This window comes from Aegilops tauschii, chromosome 2 (assembly GCF_002575655.3).
Source record: "Aegilops tauschii subsp. strangulata cultivar AL8/78 chromosome 2, Aet v6.0, whole genome shotgun sequence".
NCBI lineage: Eukaryota > Viridiplantae > Streptophyta > Magnoliopsida > Poales > Poaceae > Aegilops > Aegilops tauschii.
This window is the reverse complement of record NC_053036.3, coordinates 27,204,562-27,212,658: the sequence shown is the minus strand read 5'-3', so window position 1 is coordinate 27,212,658 and position 8,097 is coordinate 27,204,562. Positions and strand designations below refer to the sequence as shown.

General features: G+C 46.0%; 1 non-coding gene across 1 annotated transcript; it reads left to right on the top strand.

Moving 5' to 3' along the window:
- The first annotated feature begins 3,816 nt into the window (after positions 1-3,816).
- Positions 3,817-3,919, top strand: LOC120975047 (U6 spliceosomal RNA). Its single transcript, XR_005770892.1, has one exon. It is a non-coding gene; the product is annotated as a U6 spliceosomal RNA (small nuclear RNA).
- Positions 3,920-8,097: the final 4,178 nt, after the last annotated feature.

Here is an 8,097-nt window from a genome sequence, read left to right as displayed (position 1 = left end):
AATCCAGGAGTGGACCACTGGACAGCGGTCAAAAACATCCTAAAATACCTGAAAAGGACTAAGGATATGTTTCTCGTTTATGGATGTGACAAAGAGCTCATCGTAAATGTTTACGTTGATGCAAGCTTTGACACTGATCCGGACGATTCTAAATCGCAAACCGGATACGTGTTTATATTGAACGGTGGAGCTGTCAGTTGGAGCAGTTCTAAAAAAGCGTCGTGGCGGGATCTACGTGTGAAGCGGAGTACATAGCTGCTTCGGAAGCAGCGAATGAAGGAGTCTGGATGAAGGAGTTCATATCCGATCTAGGTGTCATACCTAGTGCATCGGGTCCAATGAAAATCTTTTGTGACAATACTGGTGCAATTGCCTTAGCAAAGGAATCCAGATTTCACAAGAGAACCAAGCACATCAAGAGACGCTTCAACTCCATCCGGGATCAAGTCCAGGTGGGAGACATAGAGATTTGCAAGATACATACGGATCTGAATGTTGCAGACCCGTTGACTAAGCCTCTTCCACGAGCAAAACATGATCAGCACCAAGGCTCCATGGGTGTTAGAATCATTACTGTGTAAACTAGATTACTGACTCTAGTAAACCTTTTGAGTGTTAATCACATGGTGATGTGTTAAATCACATGGCGATGTGAGCTAGATTATTGACTCTAGTGCAAGTGGGAGACTGAAGGAAATATGCCCTAGAGGCAATAATAAAGTTATTATTTATTTCCTTATTTCATGATAAATGTTTATTATTCATGCTAGAATTGTATTAACCGGAAACATGATACATGTGTGAATACATAGACAAACAGAGTGTCACTAGTATGCCTCTACTTGACTAGCTCGTTGATCAAAGATGGTTATGTTTCCTAGCCATAGACATGAGTTGTCATTTGATTAACGGGATCACATCATTAGGAGAATGATGTGATTGACTTGACCCATTCCGTTAGCCTAGCACTTGATCGTTTAGTATGTTGCTATTGCTTTCTTCATGACTTATACATGTTCCTATGACTATGAGATTATGCAACTCCCGTTTACCGGAGGAACACTTTGTGTGCTACCAAACGTCACAACGTAACTGGGTGATTATAAAGGTGCTCTACAGGTGTCTCCGAAGGTACTTGTTGGGTTGGCGTATTTCGAGATTAGGATTTGTCACTCCGATTGTCGGAGAGGTATCTCTGGGCCCACTCAATAATGCACATCACTATAAGCCTTGCAAGCATTGTAACTAATGAGTTAGTTGCGGGATGATGTATTACGGAACGACTAAAGAGACTTGCCGGTAATGAGATTGAACTAGGTATTGAGATACCGACGATCGAATCTCGGGCAAGTAACATACCGATGACAAAGGGAACAACGTATGTTGTTATGCGGTTTGACCGATAAAGATCTTCGTAGAATATGTGGGAGCCAATATGAGCATCCAGGTTCCGCTATTGGTTATTGACCGGAGACGTGTCTCGGTCATGTCTACATAGTTCTCGAACCCGTAGGGTCCGCACGCTTAAAGTTCGATGACGATTTATATTATGAGTTATGTGTTTTGATGTACCGAAGGTAGTTCGGAGTCCCGGATGAGATCGGGGACATGACGAGGAGTCTCGAAATGGTCGAGACGTAAAGATCGACATATTGGACGACTATATTCGGACATCGGAAAGGTTCCGAGTGATTCGGGTATTTTTTGGAGTACCGGAGAGTTACGGGAATTCGCCGGGGAGTATATGGGCCTTATTGGGCTTTAGGGGAAAGAGAGAGGGGAGGCTGCCCCCCCCAAGGCCTAGTCCGAATTGGACTAGGGGGAGGGGCTGCGCCCCCTCCTTCCTTCTCTTCTCTTTTCCCTTTCCTTGACTCCTACTCCTATTACTTGGAAGGGGGGAATCCTACTCCCGGTGGGAGTAGGACTCCTCTAGGGCGCGCCATAGGAGGGCCGGCCCTCCCCCCTCCTCCACTCCTTTATATACGGGGGCAGGGGGGCACCTCTAGACACACAAGTTGATCTGTTGATCTCTCCCAGCCGTGTGCGGTGCCCCCCTCCACCATAATCCACCTCGGTCATATCGTAGCGGTGCTTAGGCAAAGCCCTGCGTCGGTAGCAACATCATCACCATCATCACGCCGTCGTGCTGACGGAACTCTCCCGTGAAGCTCTGCTGGATCGGAGTTCGCGGGACGTCATCGAGCTGAACGTGTGCTGAACTCGGAGGTGCCGTACGTTCGGTACTTGGATCGGTCGGATCGTGAAGACGTACGACTACATCAACCGCGTTGTGCTAACGCTTCCGCTTTCGGTCTACGAGGGTACGTGGACACACTCTCCCCTCTCGTTGCTATGCATCACCATGATCCTGTGCGTGCGTAGAATTTTTTTTGAAATTACTACGTTCCCCAACAGAGGTAGGTGGATAGAGTGTGACATGTCGGTGGATGGAAGATTTGCGCGTGATCCATTCGTGGGGAGAAGAAAGCAGCTGAGAGGTTTAAGACGATGATCCAGTCATCCACTTGCATCCAGTGGCTAGGATATTAATTTTTCCAAGTACTCAAGGTGTAGACCGTCCCTTTTTCTTATCATCTACTACCGTGCTCTATCAAATCCACTTTCTCATTCCACGGGCTCTCCTACTCAACCACCTAACTCGCGGTCGCTGTCGAGTGCCCTTGACCTACCTCGCTATATTGTCATGTCATCATCGACCATCAGGCGACGACCACCACTCCAATGAGAGGGCATTGATAAATTCGAGTGGCAATAGTTACCGTCGTCCCCATTTCCACCGCTGCTACCCTCTTATATATATTCACTTTATAAGGTGCATATGTCTTTCGATGTTTAACTTTGATCCTTCAATAGGCCAATAATTTAAGAATCATGTGCCTTCTAATTACATTGGAAACTTCTTTCAAATACCCCCTCCATTTAAAAAAATAATGCGTATTACTTTTTGTAAAAAGTCAAACATTTCTATGTTTGGCAAAGTATAGCAAGATATATCAACATCTACCATATTGCACAAATAAAATATAAAATTACGTTTTGTGAAGAATCAAATGATAATGATTTGCATTGTACATGCATACTGAGAATATAAATTTGGTCAAAGCTATAAAGTTTGAGTTCTAAAAAAATCAGTACACCTTATATTTTGAACCGGAGGGAGTATAACTTTAGTGGAATAAGTTTTGTGACACATAACAGCATTTCTTTTATTTCTTTTTGCGGGTACATTTAACAACATGCATGGTCCTTGCTTAAATTCATGGTTAAACTTGAATATCGAAAAATGTGTACACCTTTTAAGCGAAGGTAGTAGTAAAAGAAGTGTTGAAGATTAGGGACCAGCGGTTCATTCCATTGGGATCTACAGGGTTAAAAACACAAAGGCCGGTGATTTGTAAAAGTGTCTCTTTTTGTGATCTTATGAGTTTGCCAAAGAAAAGACCAGGCAATGCAAATAGGAAAACTTGTCGCAAGTCGCAAGGTCAAAAACTGTGTCCGTCACGTAGATCTTTAGTTTTGGTCGCTCTTTATCATGTACAGTGCAGAGGGTTTTTTTTTTCCTGAGCGTAAGTTACCACTACTAGGATAGGGCCTGGTCCGGTATGCGTTCCCCAGTTCGCCTCCAAGTTGGGCCAGCGGAGGAAGAACCAGGCTGCACGCAGATGCGGCCCACTAGCCATCCCGCGGTTCCTGCGGCTCGTGGGAGACAGCAGCGCACCCCAGGTAGTTTAGTACCACATCGCCCAGCGAGAGAGCCTTGCACTGGTTTATAAGCATCGCCCTTCCCTCCTCATCGTCCCTTCGGGGACATCCGATAAAATTGGAACGATACAGAGAAGATTAGCATGGCCCCTGCGCAAGGATGACACGCACAAATCGAGAAATGGTCCAAATTTTTTTGAGATTTTGCGCGCCGGTCCCTGCGCATTTTGCAGATGCGCCCCTGGGCCATCTTCTCATGCGGTTGTGGCGCTGTGTACTTTTCTTTGCATCCAGATCCTTCCACTCTTCGCGTCTCCTATATCCAAGCCCCTGGCCTTCAATACTGTACTTTTCATGTTATACATCAGCTCCACGAGACCACTGCAGCTGGAGCAGCCAACGATCCATTTTCTGATTGTGAGTGTTCTATTTTATTTTCTTAATTTTGATTTTCCAAAATGTCAACTGAGAATAAACCGAATCCAGATGCCGCAAAAACCCTGAAACAACTGTTAGACAATTTTGCCAATGTCACTGGACTTGCGATGTTATTTTGAAAAAATCTACTTTCATACATCTCAACATGGATGTCAATCTAGTGGTGGGGAGACTAAGTCATGTAAACGTGACAGTAATGTGTACACTTAACATCCCCGCAGTCGCAGCATCGATGTCGACGATGGTAAGACTGGAGCGAATTTCACAGAAAATCGTTGTTGGTAGTCCTTTGGTGAATATGTCAGCATATTGAGATTGAGTAGGAACATGCAGTACTTTGACTTCGCCCAGCTGCACCTTCTCACGGACAAAGTGGAGATCGATCTCAATGTGCTTGATGCGGCGATGCTAAACTGGATTCGCTAACATGTACACTGCAGAGATGTTGTCGCAGTAAACAATGGTGGCCTTCGGTATTGGACGCTGGAGCTCCAACAACAATTGGCGGAGCCACACTGACTCAACAATAGCGTGTGCCACAGCTCTATACTCCGCTTCTGCTGATGACCTGAAACAGTGTGCTGCCTTTTGGAAGACCAGGAGATTAGATTATCACCTAAATACACACAAAATCAAGAAGTAGAGCGACGGGTCTTGGGGCAGCCGGCCCAATCGGCATCCGAGTATGCTGTCAGTGGAGTTGGGGAGGAGGTGTTTATGTGTAAGCCAAGATGAAGAGTGCCCTTGAGGTAGCGAATGATACGTTTGACAAGAGCGAGGTGAGGATCACGAGGATCATGCATGAATAGGCAGGCTTGCTGGACAGCATAAGCAATGTCCGGGCGGGTTAGGGTGGCATATTGCAGAGCACCTGCAAGGCTGCGGTAGAACATGGGTCAGAAACAGGGTTGCCGGAGGAGTCAAGCTTGTTGCCAGTGTCAACGGGGGTGCGAGCAATGTGACAGTCAGTCATGCCAGCGCGGTCAATGAGGTCGGAGAGGTACTGACGTTGTGAGAGAAACATGCCAGCAGAGGAGCGCGTGACATTAATGCCTAAGAAGTGATGAAGAGCTCCAAGATCGGTCATGGAGAATTCTGACCGAAGAGAGGCTATAAGAGAGTTAGGAAGGCAATGGAGGAGCAGGTTAGGATGATGTCATCGACATATAAGAGGAGGTAGGCGGTGGCGTTGTCAGAGTGATAAGTAAACATGGAAGAATCAGACTTTGAAGAGAGGAAGCCAAGGGTCTGAATGTATGTGGCAAACCTTGTTGGAAATATGCCCTAGAGGCAATAATAAATGGTTATTATTATATTTCTTTGTTCATGGTAATTGTCTATTATTCATGCTATGATTGTATTGTCCGGAAATCGTAATACATGTGTGAATACATAGACCTCACAACCTGTCCCTAGTAAGCCTCTAGTTGACTAGCTCGTTGATCAACAGATAGTCATGGTTTCCTGACTATGGACATTGGATGTCATTGATAACGGGATCACATCATTAGGAGAATGATGTGATGGACAAGACCCAATCCTAAGCATAGCATAAAAGATCGTGTAGTTTCGTTTGCTAGAGCTTTTCCAATGTCAAGTATCTTTTCCTTAGACCATGAGATCGTGCAACTCCCGGATACCGTAGGAGTGCTTTGGGTGTGCCAAACGTCACAACGTAACTGGGTGACTATAAAGGTGCATTACGGGTATCTCCGAAAGTGTCTGTTGGGTTGGCACGGATCGAGACTGGGATTTGTCACTCCGTGTGACGGAGAGGTATCTCAGGGCCCACTCGGTAATGCATCATCATAATGAGCTCAATGTGACTAAGGCGTTAGTCACGGGATCATCTGCAAGGCTGCGGTAGAACGCCGGGTCAGAAACAGGGTTGCCGGAGGAGTCAAGCTTGTTGCCAGTGTCAACGGGGGTGCGAGCAATGTGACAGTCAGTCATGCCAGCGCGGTCAATGAGGTCGGAGAGGTACTGACGTTGTGAGAGAAACATGCCAGCAGAGGAGCGCGTGACATTAATGCCTAAGAAGTGATGAAGAGCTCCAAGATCGGTCATGGAGAATTCTGACCGAAGAGAGGCTATAAGAGAGTTAGGAAGGCAGTGGAGGAGCAGGTTAGGATGATGTCATCGACATATAAGAGGAGGTAGGCGGTGGCGTTGTCAGAGTGATAAGTAAACATGGAAGAATCAGACTTTGAAGAGAGGAAGCCAAGGGTCTGAATGTATGTGGCAAACCTTGTTGGAAATATGCCCTAGAGGCAATAATAAATGGTTATTATTATATTTCTTTGTTCATGGTAATTGTCTATTATTCATGCTATGATTGTATTGTCCGGAATTCGTAATACATGTGTGAATACATAGACCTCACAACCTGTCCCTAGTAAGCCTCTAGTTGACTAGCTCGTTGATCAACAGATAGTCATGGTTTCCTGACTATGGACATTGGATGTCATTGATAACGGGATCACATCATTAGGAGAATGATGTGATGGACAAGACCCAATCCTAAGCATAGCATAAAAGATCGTGTAGTTTCGTTTGCTAGAGCTTTTCCAATGTCAAGTATCTTTTCCTTAGACCATGAGATCGTGCAACTCCCGGATACCGTAGGAGTGCTTTGGGTGTGCCAAACGTCACAACGTAACTGGGTGACTATAAAGGTGCATTACGGGTATCTCCGAAAGTGTCTGTTGGGTTGGCACGGATCGAGACTGGGATTTGTCACTCCGTGTGACGGAGAGGTATCTCAGGGCCCACTCGGTAATGCATCATCATAATGAGCTCAATGTGACTAAGGCGTTAGTCACGGGATCATCTGCAAGGCTGCGGTAGAACGCCGGGTCAGAAACAGGGTTGCCGGAGGAGTCAAGCTTGTTGCCAGTGTCAACGGGGGTGCGAGCAATGTGACAGTCAGTCATGCCAGCGCGGTCAATGAGGTCGGAGAGGTACTGACGTTGTGAGAGAAACATGCCAGCAGAGGAGCGCGTGACATTAATGCCTAAGAAGTGATGAAGAGCTCCAAGATCGGTCATGGAGAATTCTGACCGAAGAGAGGCTATAAGAGAGTTAGGAAGGCAGTGGAGGAGCAGGTTAGGATGATGTCATCGACATATAAGAGGAGGTAGGCGGTGGCGTTGTCAGAGTGATAAGTAAACATGGAAGAATCAGACTTTGAAGAGAGGAAGCCAAGGGTCTGAATGTATGTGGCAAACCTTGTTGGAAATATGCCCTAGAGGCAATAATAAATGGTTATTATTATATTTCTTTGTTCATGGTAATTGTCTATTATTCATGCTATGATTGTATTGTCCGGAATTCGTAATACATGTGTGAATACATAGACCTCACAACCTGTCCCTAGTAAGCCTCTAGTTGACTAGCTCGTTGATCAACAGATAGTCATGGTTTCCTGACTATGGACATTGGATGTCATTGATAACGGGATCACATCATTAGGAGAATGATGTGATGGACAAGACCCAATCCTAAGCATAGCATAAAAGATCGTGTAGTTTCGTTTGCTAGAGCTTTTCCAATGTCAAGTATCTTTTCCTTAGACCATGAGATCGTGCAACTCCCGGATACCGTAGGAGTGCTTTGGGTGTGCCAAACGTCACAACGTAACTGGGTGACTATAAAGGTGCATTACGGGTATCTCCGAAAGTGTCTGTTGGGTTGGCACGGATCGAGACTGGGATTTGTCACTCCGTGTGACGGAGAGGTATCTCAGGGCCCACTCGGTAATGCATCATCATAATGAGCTCAATGTGACTAAGGCGTTAGTCACGGGATCATCTGCAAGGCTGCGGTAGAACGCCGGGTCAGAAACAGGGTTGCCGGAGGAGTCAAGCTTGTTGCCAGTGTCAACGGGGGTGCGAGCAATGTGACAGTCAGTCATGCCAGCGCGGTCAATGAGGTCGG